This window comes from Hypanus sabinus, chromosome 25 (assembly GCF_030144855.1).
Source record: "Hypanus sabinus isolate sHypSab1 chromosome 25, sHypSab1.hap1, whole genome shotgun sequence".
Lineage (NCBI taxonomy): Eukaryota > Metazoa > Chordata > Chondrichthyes > Myliobatiformes > Dasyatidae > Hypanus > Hypanus sabinus.
In genome coordinates, this window is record NC_082730.1 from 45,794,311 (window position 1) to 45,809,876 (window position 15,566).

Consider the following 15,566-nt stretch of genomic DNA (forward strand, 5'->3'; position numbering starts at 1 on the left):
GAGTAGCAGGAGACAAGAGTAGAAGGAGACAAGAGTAGAAGGAGACAAGAGTAGAAGGAGACAAGAGTAGAAGGAGACGGAGACAAGAGTAGAAGGAGACGGAGACAAGAGTAGAAGGAGACAAGAGTAGAAGGAGACGGAGACAAGAGTAGAAGGAGACGGAGACAAGAGTAGAAGGAGACAAGAGTAGAAGGAGACAAGAGTAGAAGGAGACAAGAGTAGAAGGAGACAAGAGTAGAAGGAGACAAGAGTAGAAGGAGACAAGAGTAGCAGGAGACAAGAGTAGAAGGAGACAAGAGTAGAAGGAGACGGAGACAAGAGGAGACGGAGACAAGAGTAGAAGGAGACAAGAGTAGAAGGAGACAAGAGTAGAAGGAGACAAGAGTAGAAGGAGACAAGAGTAGAAGGAGACAAGAGTAGAAGGAGACAAGAGTAGAAGGAGACAAGAGTAGAAGGAGACAAGAGTAGAAGGAGACAAGAGTAGCAGGAGACAAGAGTAGAAGGAGACAAGAGTAGAAGGAGACAAGAGTAGAAGGAGACAAGAGTAGAAGGAGACAAGAGTAGAAGGAGACGGAGACAAGAGTAGAAGGAGACAAGAGTAGAAGGAGACAAGAGTAGAAGGAGACAAGAGTAGAAGGAGACAAGAGTAGAAGGAGACAACAGTAGAAGGAGACAACAGGAGAAGGAGACAAGAGTAGCAGGAGACAAGAGTAGAAGGAGACAAGAGTAGAAGGAGACAAGAGTAGAAGGAGACGGAGACAAGAGGAGAAGGAGACGGAGACAAGAGTAGAAGGAGACAAGAGTAGAAGGAGACGGAGACAAGAGTAGAAGGAGACAAGAGTAGAAGGAGACAAGAGTAGCAGGAGACAAGAGTAGAAGGAGACAAGAGTAGAAGGAGACGGAGACAAGAGTAGAAGGAGACGGAGACAAGAGTAGAAGGAGACGGAGACAAGAGTAGAAGGAGACAAGAGTAGCAGGAGACAAGAGTAGAAGGAGACAAGAGTAGAAGGAGTCAAGAGTAGAAGGAGACAAGAGTAGAAGGAGACAAGAGTAGAAGGAGTCAAGAGTAGAAGGAGACAAGAGTAGCAGGAGACAAGAGTAGCAGGAGACAAGAGTAGCAGGAGACAAGAGTAGAAGGAGTCAAGAGTAGAAGGAGTCAAGAGTAGCAGGAGACAAGAGTAGAAGGAGACAAGAGTAGAAGGAGTCAAGAGTAGAAGGAGACAAGAGTAGCAGGAGACAAGAGTAGCAGGAGACGAGTAGAAGGAGACAAGAGTAGAAGGAGACAAAAGGAGAAGGAGACAAGAGTAGAAGGAGACAAGAGTAGAAGGAGACAAGAGTAGCAGGAGACAAGAGTAGAAGGAGACAAAAGGAGAAGGAGACAAGAGTAGAAAGAGTCAAAAGGAGACAAGAGTAGAAGGAGACAAGAGTAGAAGGAGTCAAGAGTAGAAGGAGTCAAGAGTAGCAGGAGACAAGTGTAGCAGGAGAAGAGTAGAAGGAGACAAGAGTAGAAGGAGACAAGAGTAGAAGGAGACAAGAGTAGAAGGAGTCAAGAGTAGAAGGAGTCAAGAGTAGCAGGAGACAAGAGTAGCAGGAGACAAGTGTAGCAGGAGACAAGAGTAGAAGGAGACAAGAGTAGAAGGAGACAAAAGTAGAAGGAGACAAGAGTAGAAGGAGACAAGAGTAGAAGGAGACAAGAGTAGAAGGAGACAAAAGGAGACAAGAGTAGAAGGAGACAAGAGTAGAAGGAGTCAAGAGTAGAAGGAGTCAAGAGTAGCAGGAGACAAGAGTAGCAGGAGACGAGTAGAAGGAGACAAGAGTAGAAGGAGACAAGAGTAGCAGGAGACAAGAGTAGAAGGAGACAAGAGTAGCAGGAGACAAGAGTAGAAGGAGACAAGAGTAGAAGGAGACAAGAGTAGAAGGAGACAAGAGTAGAAGGAGACGGAGACAAGAGTAGAAGGAGACAAGAGTAGAAGGAGACAAGAGTAGAAGGAGACAAGAGTAGAAGGAGACAAGAGTAGAAGGAGACGGAGACAAGAGTAGAAGGAGACAAGAGTAGAAGGAGACAAAAGGAGAAGGAGACAAGAGTAGCAGGAGACAAGAGTAGAAGGAGACAAGAGTAGAAGGAGACAAGAGTAGAAGGAGACGGAGACAAGAGTAGAAGGAGACGGAGACAAGAGTAGAAGGAGACAAGAGTAGAAGGAGACGGAGACAAGAGTAGAAGGAGACGGAGACAAGAGTAGAAGGAGACAAGAGTAGAAGGAGACAAGAGTAGAAGGAGACAAGAGTAGAAGGAGACAAGAGTAGCAGGAGACAAGAGTAGAAGGAGACAAGAGTAGAAGGAGACGGAGACAAGAGTAGAAGGAGACGGAGACAAGAGTAGAAGGAGACGGAGACAAGAGTAGAAGGAGACAAGAGTAGCAGGAGACAAGAGTAGAAGGAGACAAGAGTAGAAGGAGTCAAGAGTAGAAGGAGACAAGAGTAGAAGGAGACAAGAGTAGAAGGAGTCAAGAGTAGAAGGAGACAAGAGTAGAAGGAGACGGAGACAAGAGTAGAAGGAGACGGAGACAAGAGTAGAAGGAGACGGAGACAAGAGTAGAAGGAGACAAGAGTAGAAGGAGACAAGAGTAGAAGGAGACAAGAGTAGCAGGAGACGGAGACAAGAGTAGAAGGAGACAAGAGTAGAAGGAGACGGAGACAAGAGTAGAAGGAGACAAGAGTAGAAGGAGACGGAGACAAGAGTAGAAGGAGACGGAGACAAGAGTAGAAGGAGACAAGAGTAGAAGGAGACGGAGACAAGAGTAGAAGGAGACGGAGACAAGAGTAGAAGGAGACAAGAGTAGAAGGAGACAAGAGTAGAAGGAGACAAGAGTAGCAGGAGACAAGAGTAGAAGGAGACAAGAGTAGAAGGAGACGGAGACAAGAGTAGAAGGAGACGGAGACAAGAGTAGAAGGAGACGGAGACAAGAGTAGAAGGAGACAAGAGTAGCAGGAGACAAGAGTAGAAGGAGACAAGAGTAGAAGGAGTCAAGAGTAGAAGGAGACAAGAGTAGAAGGAGACAAGAGTAGAAGGAGTCAAGAGTAGAAGGAGACAAGAGTAGCAGGAGACAAGAGTAGCAGGAGACAAGAGTAGCAGGAGACAAGAGTAGAAGGAGTCAAGAGTAGAAGGAGTCAAGAGTAGCAGGAGACAAGAGTAGAAGGAGACAAGAGTAGAAGGAGACAAGAGTAGAAGGAGTCAAGAGTAGAAGGAGACAAGAGTAGCAGGAGACAAGAGTAGCAGGAGACGAGTAGAAGGAGACAAGAGTAGCAGGAGACAAAAGGAGAAGGAGACAAGAGTAGAAAGAGTCAAAAGGAGACAAGAGTAGAAAGAGTCAAAAGGAGACAAGAGTAGAAGGAGACAAGAGTAGAAGGAGACAAGAGTAGAAGGAGACAAAAGGAGAAGGAGACAAGAGTAGCAGGAGACAAGAGTAGAAGGAGTCAAGAGTAGAAGGAGTCAAGAGTAGCAGGAGACAAGAGTAGCAGGAGACAAGAGTAGCAGGAGACAAGAGTAGAAAGGAGACAAAAGGAGACAAGAGTAGAAGGAGACAAGAGTAGAAGGAGTCAAGAGTAGAAGGAGACAAGAGTAGTAGGAGTCAAGAGTAGAAGGAGTCAAGAGTAGCAGGAGACAAGAGTAGAAAGGAGACAAAAGGAGACAAGAGTAGAAGGAGACAAGAGTAGAAGGAGTCAAGAGTAGAAGGAGTTAAGAGTAGCAGGAGACAAGAGTAGCAGGAGACAAGAGTAGAAGGAGACAAGAGTAGAAGGAGTCAAGAGTAGAAGGAGTCAAGAGTAGCAGGAGACAAGAGTAGCAGGAGACAAGTGTAGCAGGAGACAAGAGTAGCAGGAGACAAGAGTAGAAGGAGTCAAGAGTAGAAGGAGTCAAGAGTAGCAGGAGACAAGAGTAGAAGGAGACAAGAGTAGAAGGAGACAAGAGTAGAAGGAGTCAAGAGTAGAAGGAGACAAGAGTAGCAGGAGACAAGAGTAGCAGGAGACGAGTAGAAGGAGACAAGAGTAGAAGGAGACAAAAGGAGAAGGAGACAAGAGTAGAAGGAGACAAGAGTAGAAGGAGACAAGAGTAGCAGGAGACAAGAGTAGAAGGAGACAAGAGTAGAAGGAGACAAAAGGAGAAGGAGACAAGAGTAGCAGGAGACAATAGTAGAAGGAGTCAAGAGTAGAAGGAGTCAAGAGTAGCAGGAGACAAGAGTAGCAGGAGACAAGAGTAGCAGGAGACAAGAGTAGAAAGGAGACAAAAGGAGACAAGAGTAGAAGGAGACAAGAGTAGAAGGAGTCAAGAGTAGAAGGAGTCAAGAGTAGAAGGAGTTAAGAGTAGCAGGAGACAAGAGTAGCAGGAGACAAGAGTAGAAGGAGACAAGAGTAGAAGGAGTCAAGAGTAGAAGGAGTCAAGAGTAGCAGGAGACAAGAGTAGCAGGAGACAAGTGTAGCAGGAGACAAGAGTAGAAGGAGACAAGAGTAGAAGGAGACAAGAGTAGAAGGAGACAAGAGTAGAAGGAGACAAGAGTAGAAGGAGTCAAGAGTAGAAGGAGACAAGAGTAGCAGGAGACAAGAGTAGCAGGAGACAAGAGTAGCAGGAGACAAGAGTAGCAGGAGACAAGAGTAGAAGGAGTCAAGAGTAGAAGGAGTCAAGAGTAGCAGGAGACAAGAGTAGAAGGAGACAAGAGTAGAAGGAGACAAGAGTAGAAGGAGTCAAGAGTAGAAGGAGACAAGAGTAGCAGGAGACAAGAGTAGCAGGAGACGAGTAGAAGGAGACAAGAGTAGAAGGAGACAAAAGGAGAAGGAGACAAGAGTAGAAGGAGACAAGAGTAGAAGGAGACAAGAGTAGCAGGAGACAAAAGGAGAAGGAGACAAGAGTAGAAAGAGTCAAAAGGAGACAAGAGTAGAAGGAGACAAGAGTAGAAGGAGACAAGAGTAGAAGGAGACAAAAGGAGAAGGAGACAAGAGTAGAAGGAGACAAGAGTAGAAGGAGTCAAGAGTAGAAGGAGTCAAGAGTAGCAGGAGACAAGAGTAGCAGGAGACAAGTGTAGCAGGAGACAAGAGTAGCAGGAGACAAGAGTCGAAGGAGTCAAGAGTAGAAGGAGTCAAGAGTAGCAGGAGACAAGAGTAGAAGGAGACAAGAGTAGAAGGAGACAAGAGTAGAAGGAGTCAAGAGTAGAAGGAGACAAGAGTAGCAGGAGACAAGAGTAGCAGGAGACGAGTAGAAGGAGACAAGAGTAGAAGGAGACAAAAGGAGAAGGAGACAAGAGTAGAAGGAGACAAGAGTAGAAGGAGACAAGAGTAGCAGGAGACAAAAGGAGAAGGAGACAAGAGTAGAAAGAGTCAAAAGGAGACAAGAGTAGAAGGAGACAAGAGTAGAAGGAGACAAGAGTAGAAGGAGACAAAAGGAGAAGGAGACAAGAGTAGCAGGAGACAAGAGTAGAAGGAGTCAAGAGTAGAAGGAGTCAAGAGTAGCAGGAGACAAGAGTAGCAGGAGACAAGAGTAGCAGGAGACAAGAGTAGAAAGGAGACAAAAGGAGACAAGAGTAGAAGGAGACAAGAGTAGAAGGAGTCAAGAGTAGAAGGAGTTAAGAGTAGCAGGAGACAAGAGTAGCAGGAGACAAGAGTAGAAGGAGACAAGAGTAGAAGGAGTCAAGAGTAGAAGGAGTCAAGAGTAGCAGGAGACAAGAGTAGCAGGAGACAAGTGTAGCAGGAGACAAGAGTAGAAGGAGACAAGAGTAGAAGGAGACAAGAGTAGAAGGAGACAAGAGTAGAAGGAGACAAAAGGAGACAAGAGTAGAAGGAGACAAGAGTAGAAGGAGACAAGAGTAGAAGGAGTCAAGAGTAGAAGGAGTCAAGAGTAGAAGGAGACAAGAGTAGAAGGAGACAAGGGTAGAAGGAGACAAGAGTAGAAGGAGTCAAGAGTAGCAGGAGACAAGAGTAGAAGGAGACAAGAGTAGAAGGAGTCAAGAGTAGAAGGAGACAAGAGTAGAAGGAGACAAGAGTAGAAGGTGACAAGAGTAGAAGGAGACAAGAGTAGAAGGAGACAAGAGTAGAAGGAGACAAGAGTAGAAGGAGTCAAGAGTAGCAGGAGACAAGAGTAGAAGGAGACAAGAGTAGAAGGAGACAAGAGTAGAAGGAGACAAGAGTAGAAGGTGACAAGAGTAGAAGGAGACAAGAGTAGAAGGAGACAAGAGTAGAAGGAGACAAGAGTAGAAGGAGACAAGAGTAGAAGGAGTCAAGAGTAGCAGGAGACAAGAGTAGCAGGAGACAAGAGTAGAAGGAGACAAGAGTAGAAGGAGACAAGAGTAGAAGGAGTCAAGAGTAGAAGGAGACAAGAGTAGAAGGAGACAAGGATAGAAGGAGACAAGAGTAGAAGGAGTCAAGAGTAGCAGGAGACAAGAGTAGAAGGAGACAAGAGTAGAAGGAGACAAGAGTAGAAGGAGACAAGAGTAGAAGGAGACAAGAAGGAGACAAGAGTAGCAGGAGACAAGAGTAGAAGGAGACAAGAAGGAGACAAGAGTAGCAGGAGACAAGAGTAGAAGGAGTCAAGAGTAGAAGGAGTCAAGAGTAGCAGGAGACAAGAGTAGCAGGAGACAAGAGTAGCAGGAGACAAGAGTAGAAAGGAGACAAAAGGAGACAAGAGTAGAAGGAGACAAGAGTAGAAGGAGTCAAGAGTAGAAGGAGTTAAGAGTAGCAGGAGACAAGAGTAGCAGGAGACAAGAGTAGAAGGAGACAAGAGTAGAAGGAGTCAAGAGTAGAAGGAGTCAAGAGTAGCAGGAGACAAGAGTAGCAGGAGACAAGTGTAGCAGGAGACAAGAGTAGAAGGAGACAAGAGTAGAAGGAGACAAGAGTAGAAGGAGACAAGAGTAGAAGGAGACAAAAGGAGACAAGAGTAGAAGGAGACAAGAGTAGAAGGAGACAAGAGTAGAAGGAGTCAAGAGTAGCAGGAGACGAGTAGAAGGAGACAAGAGTAGAAGGAGACAAAAGGAGAAGGAGACAAGAGTAGAAGGAGACAAGAGTAGCAGGAGACAAGAGTAGCAGGAGACAAAAGGAGAAGGAGACAAGAGTAGAAAGAGTCAAAAGGAGACAAGAGTAGAAGGAGACAAGAGTAGAAGGAGACAAGAGTAGAAGGAGACAAAAGGAGAAGGAGACAAGAGTAGCAGGAGACAAGAGTAGAAAGGAGACAAAAGGAGACAAGAGTAGAAGGAGACAAGAGTAGAAGGAGTCAAGAGTAGAAGGAGTTAAGAGTAGCAGGAGACAAGAGTAGCAGGAGACAAGAGTAGAAGGAGACAAGAGTAGAAAGAGTCAAAAGGAGACAAGAGTAGAAGGAGACAAGAGTAGAAGGAGACAAGAGTAGAAGGAGACAAAAGGAGACAAGAGTAGAAGGAGACAAGAGTAGAAGGAGACAAGAGTAGAAGGAGACAAAAGGAGAAGGAGACAAGAGTAGCAGGAGACAAGAGTAGAAAGGAGACAAAAGGAGACAAGAGTAGAAGGAGACAAGAGTAGAAGGAGTCAAGAGTAGAAGGAGTTAAGAGTAGCAGGAGACAAGAGTAGCAGGAGACAAGAGTAGAAGGAGACAAGAGTAGAAGGAGTCAAGAGTAGAAGGAGTCGAGAGTAGCAGGAGACAAGAGTAGCAGGAGACAAGTGTAGCAGGAGACAAGAGTAGCAGGAGACAAGAGTAGCAGGAGACAAAAGGAGAAGGAGACAAGAGTAGAAAGAGTCAAAAGGAGACAAGAGTAGAAGGAGACAAGAGTAGAAGGAGACAAGAGTAGAAGGAGACAAAAGGAGAAGGAGACAAGAGTAGCAGGAGACAAGAGTAGAAAGGAGACAAAAGGAGACAAGAGTAGAAGGAGACAAGAGTAGAAGGAGTCAAGAGTAGAAGGAGTTAAGAGTAGCAGGAGACAAGAGTAGCAGGAGACAAGAGTAGAAGGAGACAAGAGTAGAAAGAGTCAAAAGGAGACAAGAGTAGAAGGAGAGAAGAGTAGAAGGAGACAAGAGTAGAAGGAGACAAAAGGAGACAAGAGTAGAAGGAGACAAGAGTAGAAGGAGACAAGAGTAGAAGGAGACAAAAGGAGAAGGAGACAAGAGTAGCAGGAGACAAGAGTAGAAAGGAGACAAAAGGAGACAAGAGTAGAAGGAGACAAGAGTAGAAGGAGTCAAGAGTAGAAGGAGTTAAGAGTAGCAGGAGACAAGAGTAGCAGGAGACAAGAGTAGAAGGAGACAAGAGTAGAAGGAGTCAAGAGTAGAAGGAGTCAAGAGTAGCAGGAGACAAGAGTAGCAGGAGACAAGTGTAGCAGGAGACAAGAGTAGCAGGAGACAAGAGTAGAAGGAGTCAAGAGTAGAAGGAGTCAAGAGTAGCAGGAGACAAGAGTAGAAAGGAGACAAAAGGAGACAAGAGTAGAAGGAGACAAGAGTAGAAGGAGTCAAGAGTAGAAGGAGTTAAGAGTAGCAGGAGACAAGAGTAGCAGGAGACAAGAGTAGAAGGAGACAAGAGTAGAAGGAGTCAAGAGTAGAAGGAGTCAAGAGTAGCAGGAGACAAGAGTAGCAGGAGACAAGTGTAGCAGGAGACAAGAGTAGCAGGAGACAAGAGTCGAAGGAGTCAAGAGTAGAAGGAGTCAAGAGTAGCAGGAGACAAGAGTAGAAGGAGACAAGAGTAGAAGGAGACAAGAGTAGAAGGAGTCAAGAGTAGAAGGAGACAAGAGTAGCAGGAGACAAGAGTAGCAGGAGACGAGTAGAAGGAGACAAGAGTAGAAGGAGACAAAAGGAGAAGGAGACAAGAGTAGAAGGAGACAAGAGTAGAAGGAGTCAAGAGTAGCAGGAGACAAGAGTAGCAGGAGACAAGTGTAGCAGGAGACAAGAGTAGCAGGAGACAAGAGTAGAAGGAGTCAAGAGTAGAAGGAGTCAAGAGTAGCAGGAGACAAGAGTAGAAAGGAGACAAAAGGAGACAAGAGTAGAAGGAGACAAGAGTAGAAGGAGTCAAGAGTAGAAGGAGTTAAGAGTAGCAGGAGACAAGAGTAGCAGGAGACAAGAGTAGAAGGAGACAAGAGTAGAAGGAGTCAAGAGTAGAAGGAGTCAAGAGTAGCAGGAGACAAGAGTAGCAGGAGACAAGTGTAGCAGGAGACAAGAGTAGCAGGAGACAAGAGTCGAAGGAGTCAAGAGTAGAAGGAGTCAAGAGTAGCAGGAGACAAGAGTAGAAGGAGACAAGAGTAGAAGGAGACAAGAGTAGAAGGAGTCAAGAGTAGAAGGAGACAAGAGTAGCAGGAGACAAGAGTAGCAGGAGACGAGTAGAAGGAGACAAGAGTAGAAGGAGACAAAAGGAGAAGGAGACAAGAGTAGAAGGAGACAAGAGTAGAAGGAGACAAGAGTAGCAGGAGACAAAAGGAGAAGGAGACAAGAGTAGAAAGAGTCAAAAGGAGACAAGAGTAGAAGGAGACAAGAGTAGAAGGAGACAAGAGTAGAAGGAGACAAAAGGAGAAGGAGACAAGAGTAGCAGGAGACAAGAGTAGAAGGAGTCAAGAGTAGAAGGAGTCAAGAGTAGCAGGAGACAAGAGTAGCAGGAGACAAGAGTAGCAGGAGACAAGAGTAGAAAGGAGACAAAAGGAGACAAGAGTAGAAGGAGACAAGAGTAGAAGGAGTCAAGAGTAGAAGGAGTTAAGAGTAGCAGGAGACAAGAGTAGCAGGAGACAAGAGTAGAAGGAGACAAGAGTAGAAGGAGTCAAGAGTAGAAGGAGTCAAGAGTAGCAGGAGACAAGAGTAGCAGGAGACAAGTGTAGCAGGAGACAAGAGTAGAAGGAGACAAGAGTAGAAGGAGACAAGAGTAGAAGGAGACAAGAGTAGAAGGAGACAAAAGGAGACAAGAGTAGAAGGAGACAAGAGTAGAAGGAGACAAGAGTAGAAGGAGTCAAGAGTAGAAGGAGTCAAGAGTAGAAGGAGACAAGAGTAGAAGGAGACAAGGGTAGAAGGAGACAAGAGTAGAAGGAGTCAAGAGTAGCAGGAGACAAGAGTAGAAGGAGACAAGAGTAGAAGGAGTCAAGAGTAGAAGGAGACAAGAGTAGAAGGAGACAAGAGTAGAAGGTGACAAGAGTAGAAGGAGACAAGAGTAGAAGGAGACAAGAGTAGAAGGAGACAAGAGTTGAAGGAGTCAAGAGTAGCAGGAGACAAGAGTAGAAGGAGACAAGAGTAGAAGGAGACAAGAGTAGAAGGAGACAAGAGTAGAAGGTGACAAGAGTAGAAGGAGACAAGAGTAGAAGGAGACAAGAGTAGAAGGAGACAAGAGTAGAAGGAGACAAGAGTAGAAGGAGTCAAGAGTAGCAGGAGACAAGAGTAGCAGGAGACAAGAGTAGAAGGAGACAAGAGTAGAAGGAGACAAGAGTAGAAGGAGTCAAGAGTAGAAGGAGACAAGAGTAGAAGGAGACAAGGGTAGAAGGAGACAAGAGTAGAAGGAGTCAAGAGTAGCAGGAGACAAGAGTAGAAGGAGACAAGAGTAGAAGGAGACAAGAGTAGAAGGAGACAAGAGTAGAAGGAGACAAGAAGGAGACAAGAGTAGCAGGAGACAAGAGTAGAAGGAGACAAGAAGGAGACAAGAGTAGCAGGAGACAAGAGTAGAAGGAGACAAGAAGGAGACAGGAGTAGAAGGAGACAAGAGTAGAAGGAGACAAGAGTAGAAAGGCTTTGGTTCAACGGGGCTTTGGCGATAACAGGTTGAGGCGAGGTAGGTTGCCTATGTAGAATACAGACAGGAAGACTGTATGTGAGGCCGGTGTTCTGTGGTTAGTGTCAGATGTGTGAAGTCCAGGAGGCTCCCAGCCTCCCAGACAGCCACATCTGCACCAGGTGCGTTGAGCTGCAGCTTCTTAGGCAGTGTTAGGAAACTGGAGATGCAGCTCGATGACCTTCATCCAGTCAGGAAAAGTGAGGAGGTGATAGAGCGGAGCTGTAGGCAAGTAGTCACACCAGGGCCTTGGGAGACAGGTAAGTGGGTAACAGTCAGGAGAGGGCAGGGCAAGAGTCAGACGCTAGTGAGCACCCCCATAGCTGTACCCCTTGACAATAAATACTCCTGTTTGAGTACTGTTGGGAGGGACAGCCTACCTGGGGGAAGCAACAGTGGCCGTGCCTCTGGCACAGAGTCCGGCCCTGTGGCTCAGAAGGGTAGAGAAAGGAAGAGGAAGGCAGTAGTGATAGGGAACTCTATAGTTAGGTGGTCAGACAGATGATTTTGTGGACATAGGAAAGAAACATGGATGGTTGTTTGTCTCCCAGGTGCCAGGGTCCAGGATGTTTCTGATCACGTCCATGATATCCTGAAATGGGAAGGAGAACAACCAGAGGTTGTTGTACATATTGGTACCATGACATAGGTAGGAAAATGGGGGAGGTCCTGAAAACAGACTACAGGGAGTTAGGAAGGAAGTTCAGAAGCAGGACCACAAAGGTAGTCATTTCGGGATTACTGCCTGTGCCACATGACAGTGAGTATAGGAGTAGACTGAGGTGGAGGATAAATGCATAGCTGAGTGATTGAAGCAGGGGGACAGGGATGCAGATTTCTGGATCATTGGGACCTCTTTTGGGGTAGGAGTGACCTGTGCAAAAAGGATGGGTTGCACTTGAATCCCAGGGGGACCAATATCTGGCAGGGAGGTTTGCTAAGGCCATTGGGGAAGAGTTTAAACTAGGATTGCTGGGGAGGGGGGTGTGGGAACCAAATTGAAGACAAGGAGGAAGGGGCGGTTGGCTCACAAATAGAGAAAGCTTGGAGACAGAGGGAGAGGGAAGATAGGCAAATGATAGAGAAGGGACGTGCTCAGACCGATGATCTGAGATGTGTCTATTTTAATGCAAAGAGTATTATGAACAAAGCAGATGAGCTTAGAGCATGGATCAGTACTTGGAGCTATGATGTTGTGGCCATTACAGAGACTTGGATAGCTCAGGGGCAGGAATGGTTACTTTGAGTGCCAAGCTTTAGATGTTTCAGAAAGGACAGCGAAGGAGACAAAAGAGGTGGGGGCATGGCACTGTTGATCAGAGGTAGTGTCACGGCTGCAGAAAAGGAGGAAGACATGGAGAGATTGTCTGCTGAGTCTCTGTGGGTGGAAGTTAGGAAAAGGAAGAGGTCAATTAACTCTACTGGGTGTTTTTTTTATAGACCACCTAATACTAACATGGACATTGAGGAGCAGATAGGGAGACAGATTCTGGAAAGGTGTAGTAATAACAGGGTTGTTGTGGTGGGAGATTTAAATTTCCCAAGTATCGATTGGCATGTCCCTAGAGTGAGGGGTTTAGGTGGGGTGCAGTTTGTTAGGTGTGTTCAAGAAGGTTTCTTGGCACAATATGTAGATAAGCCTACAAGAGGAGAGACTGTACGTGATCTGGTATTGGGACCTGGTCAGGTCAGATCTCTCAGTGGGACAGAATTTTAGAGAAATTTAGAAAATTTTAGAATTTTAGAGATAGTGATCACAGTTCTATCTCCTTTATCATAGCATTGGAGAGGGATAGGAACAAACATTAGTAAAGTGTTTAATTGGAGTGAGGGGAAATATGAGGCTATCAGGCAAGAACTTGGAAGCATAAATTGGGAACAGATGTTCTCAGGGAAATGTACGGAAGAAATGTGGCAAATGTTCAGGGGATATTTGCATGAGTTTTGCATAGGTACGTTCCAATGAGACAGGGAAAGGATAAAAGGATGGTGTACAAAGTATGTTGTAAATCTCGTCAAGAAGAAAAGAAGAGCTTATGAATGGTTCAAAAAACTAGGTAATGATAGAGATCTGGAAGATTATAAAGCTAGCAGGAAGGAGCTTAAGAAAGAAATTAGGAGAGCCAGAAGGGGCCATGAGAAAGCATTGGCAGACAGAATAAAGGAAAACTTCAAGGAATTCGACAGTATTTGAAGAGAAAGAGGATAAGAAGTGAGAGAATAGGACCAATCAAGTGTGACAGTGGAAAAGTATGTATAGAACCATAGGAGATAGCAGAGGTACTAAGGAATATTTTGCTTCAGTATTCACTATGGAAATGTGATCTTGGCGATTGTAGGGATGACTTACAGCGGACTGAAAAGCTTGATCATGTAGATATTAACAAAGAGGAAATGCTGGAGCTTTTGGAAAGTATCAAGATAGGTAAGTCATCGGGACCAGATAAGATGTACCCAGGCTACAGTAGGAGGTGAAGTAGGAGATTGCTGAGCCTCTAGCAATGATTTTTACATCATCAATGGGGACGGGAGAAGTTCTGGAGGATTGGAGGTTTGCGGATGTTGTTCCATTATTCAAGAAAGGGAGTAGAGATGCCCAGGAAATTATAGACCAGTCAGCCTCACTTCAGTGGTTGATAAACTGATGGAGAAGATCCTGAGAGGCAGGACTTATGAACATTTGGAGAAGCATAATATGATTAGGAATAGTCAGCATGGCTTTGTGAAAGGAAGGTTGTGCCTTACGAGCCTGACTGAATATTTGAGGATGTGAGTAAACACATTGATGAAGGTAGAGTAGTAGATGTAGTGTATATGGATTTCAGCAAGGCATTTGACAAAGTACCCCATGCAAGGCTTATTGAGAAAGTAAGGAGACATGGGATCCAAGGGGATATTGTTTTGTAGATCCAGAACTGGCTTGCCCAAAGAAGGCAAAGAGTGGTTGTAGATAGGTCATATTCTGCACGTAGGTTGGTCACCAGTGGAGTGCCTCAGGGATCTGTTCTGGAACCCTACTCTTCTGGATTATTATAAATGACCTGGATGAGGAGGTGGAGAGATGGGTTAGTAAATTTGCTGATGACACAAAGGTTGGGGTGTTGTGGATAGTGTGGAGGGCTGTCAGAGGTTACAGTGGGACATTGACAGGATGCAAAACTGGGCTGAGAAGTGGCAGATGGAGTTAACCCAGATGTGTGAAGTGGTTCATTTTGGTAGGTCAAATATGATAGCAGAATATAGTATTAATGGTAAGACTCTTGACAGTCTTGGACTTGGGGTCCAAGTCCATAGGACACTCAAAGCTGCTGCGCAGGTTGAGTCTGTGGTTAAGAAAGCATATGATGCATTGGCCTTCATCAATCGTGGGATTGAGTTTAGGAGTCGAGAGGTAATATTGCAGCTACGTCTGACTCTGGTCAGACCCCACTTGGAGTACTGTGCTCAGTTCTTTTTGCCTCACTGCATGAAGGATGTGGAAGCCATAGAAAGAGTGCAGAGGAGATTTACAAGGCTGTTGTCTGGATTGGGGAGCATGAGAATAGGTTGAGTGAATTTGGCCTTTTTCCTTGGAGTGACAGAGGCTGAGAGATATCCTGACAGAGGGGTATAAGATGATGAGAGGCATTGATCGTGTGGATAGTCTGAGGCTTTTTCCCAGGGCTGAAATGGCTTGCACGAGAGAGCATGGTTTTAAGGTACTTGGAATTAGGTACAGAGGAGATGTCAGTGGTAATTTTTTTTTACACAGAGTGTTGAGTGTGTGGAATGGACTGCTGTGATGGTGGTGGAAGTGGATATGAGATGGTCTTTTAAGAGACTCCTGGATAGGTACATGGAGCTTAGAAAAATAGAAGGCTGTGGGTAACCATAGGTAATTTCTAAGGTAAGGACATGTTCGGTATAGCTTTGTGGGCCGAAGGGCCTGTATTGTGCTGTAGCATTTCTATGTTTCTATGAAGAAATGAGATGATAATTTAAAGCAGAATTTTGGGCAAAGAGATAGGTATGCTAAGGATGCAGTGAGTGAGTGGACTGACTGTAATGGGATAAAGGGAGCAAATGTTTAAACCAGTGAGCTGGCTAAAACACCAATCGAGACTGTGGACAGATCATCACAAAGACCTTCCCACCACTGAGCATATTTACATGGAGCATTGCCACAAGAAAGCAACATTGATCCAGACTTCTTGTTACTACCATCAGGTAGAAGGGACAGCAGCATTAGGTCCCACACCACCAGGTTCAGGAACCGTAACTACCCTAAAACCATCAGGCTCCTGAACCAGAGTGGATAACTTCAATCGCAACTACTCTAAACAGATTACATAACCTATAGACTCACTTTCAGGAACTCTACAACTTATGTTTAGCATTATTGTTTCAGACAAATTGGTCACTAATTCCATTGTATTTCTTTGCTTTACTCTGAATGCCTGCAAGAAAATGAATCTCATGTGGCAACATATATCTATTTTGGTAATAAAAACTTACCTCGAACTTTGAAAGTAATGTTCTCAGAATTTGAAACCCCAAGAGCTCTAGCCAATCACTGCTAGCGACAGGAGTTCAGACAAAGTATTTAATGCAGAGACACTGTGGGACTAGAATGGGAAAAAATCAATAAATTCTGCAGATGCTGGAAATCCAGAGTGACACACAGAAAATGTTGGAAGAACTCAGCAGGTGAGACAGCATCTTTGGAAAGGAATAAACAGTCAATGTTTTGGCCAAGACCCTTCGTCAGGACCGGTACGAAAGGGAGAAGAAGCCAAAGTAGGAAGTGAGGGGAGGGGGAGGTAATAGTAGAAGCCACCTGAGGGGGAAT

General features: G+C 45.2%; 1 protein-coding gene across 7 annotated transcripts in view; it reads right to left on the minus strand.

Moving 5' to 3' along the window:
* Positions 1 to 15,566, minus strand: part of shisa4 (shisa family member 4) — a 139,527-nt gene that overhangs the window by 60,475 nt on the left and 63,486 nt on the right. The window contains exon 2 of one of the 7 annotated variants that reach the window (XM_059950520.1): positions 15,233 to 15,342. The exons of the other annotated variants lie outside the window; for them this stretch is intronic. The gene's annotated coding sequence lies outside the window, so the exon portion shown is untranslated. The remainder of the gene's footprint in view (positions 1 to 15,232; positions 15,343 to 15,566) is intronic. 7 annotated transcript variants of the gene reach the window in all.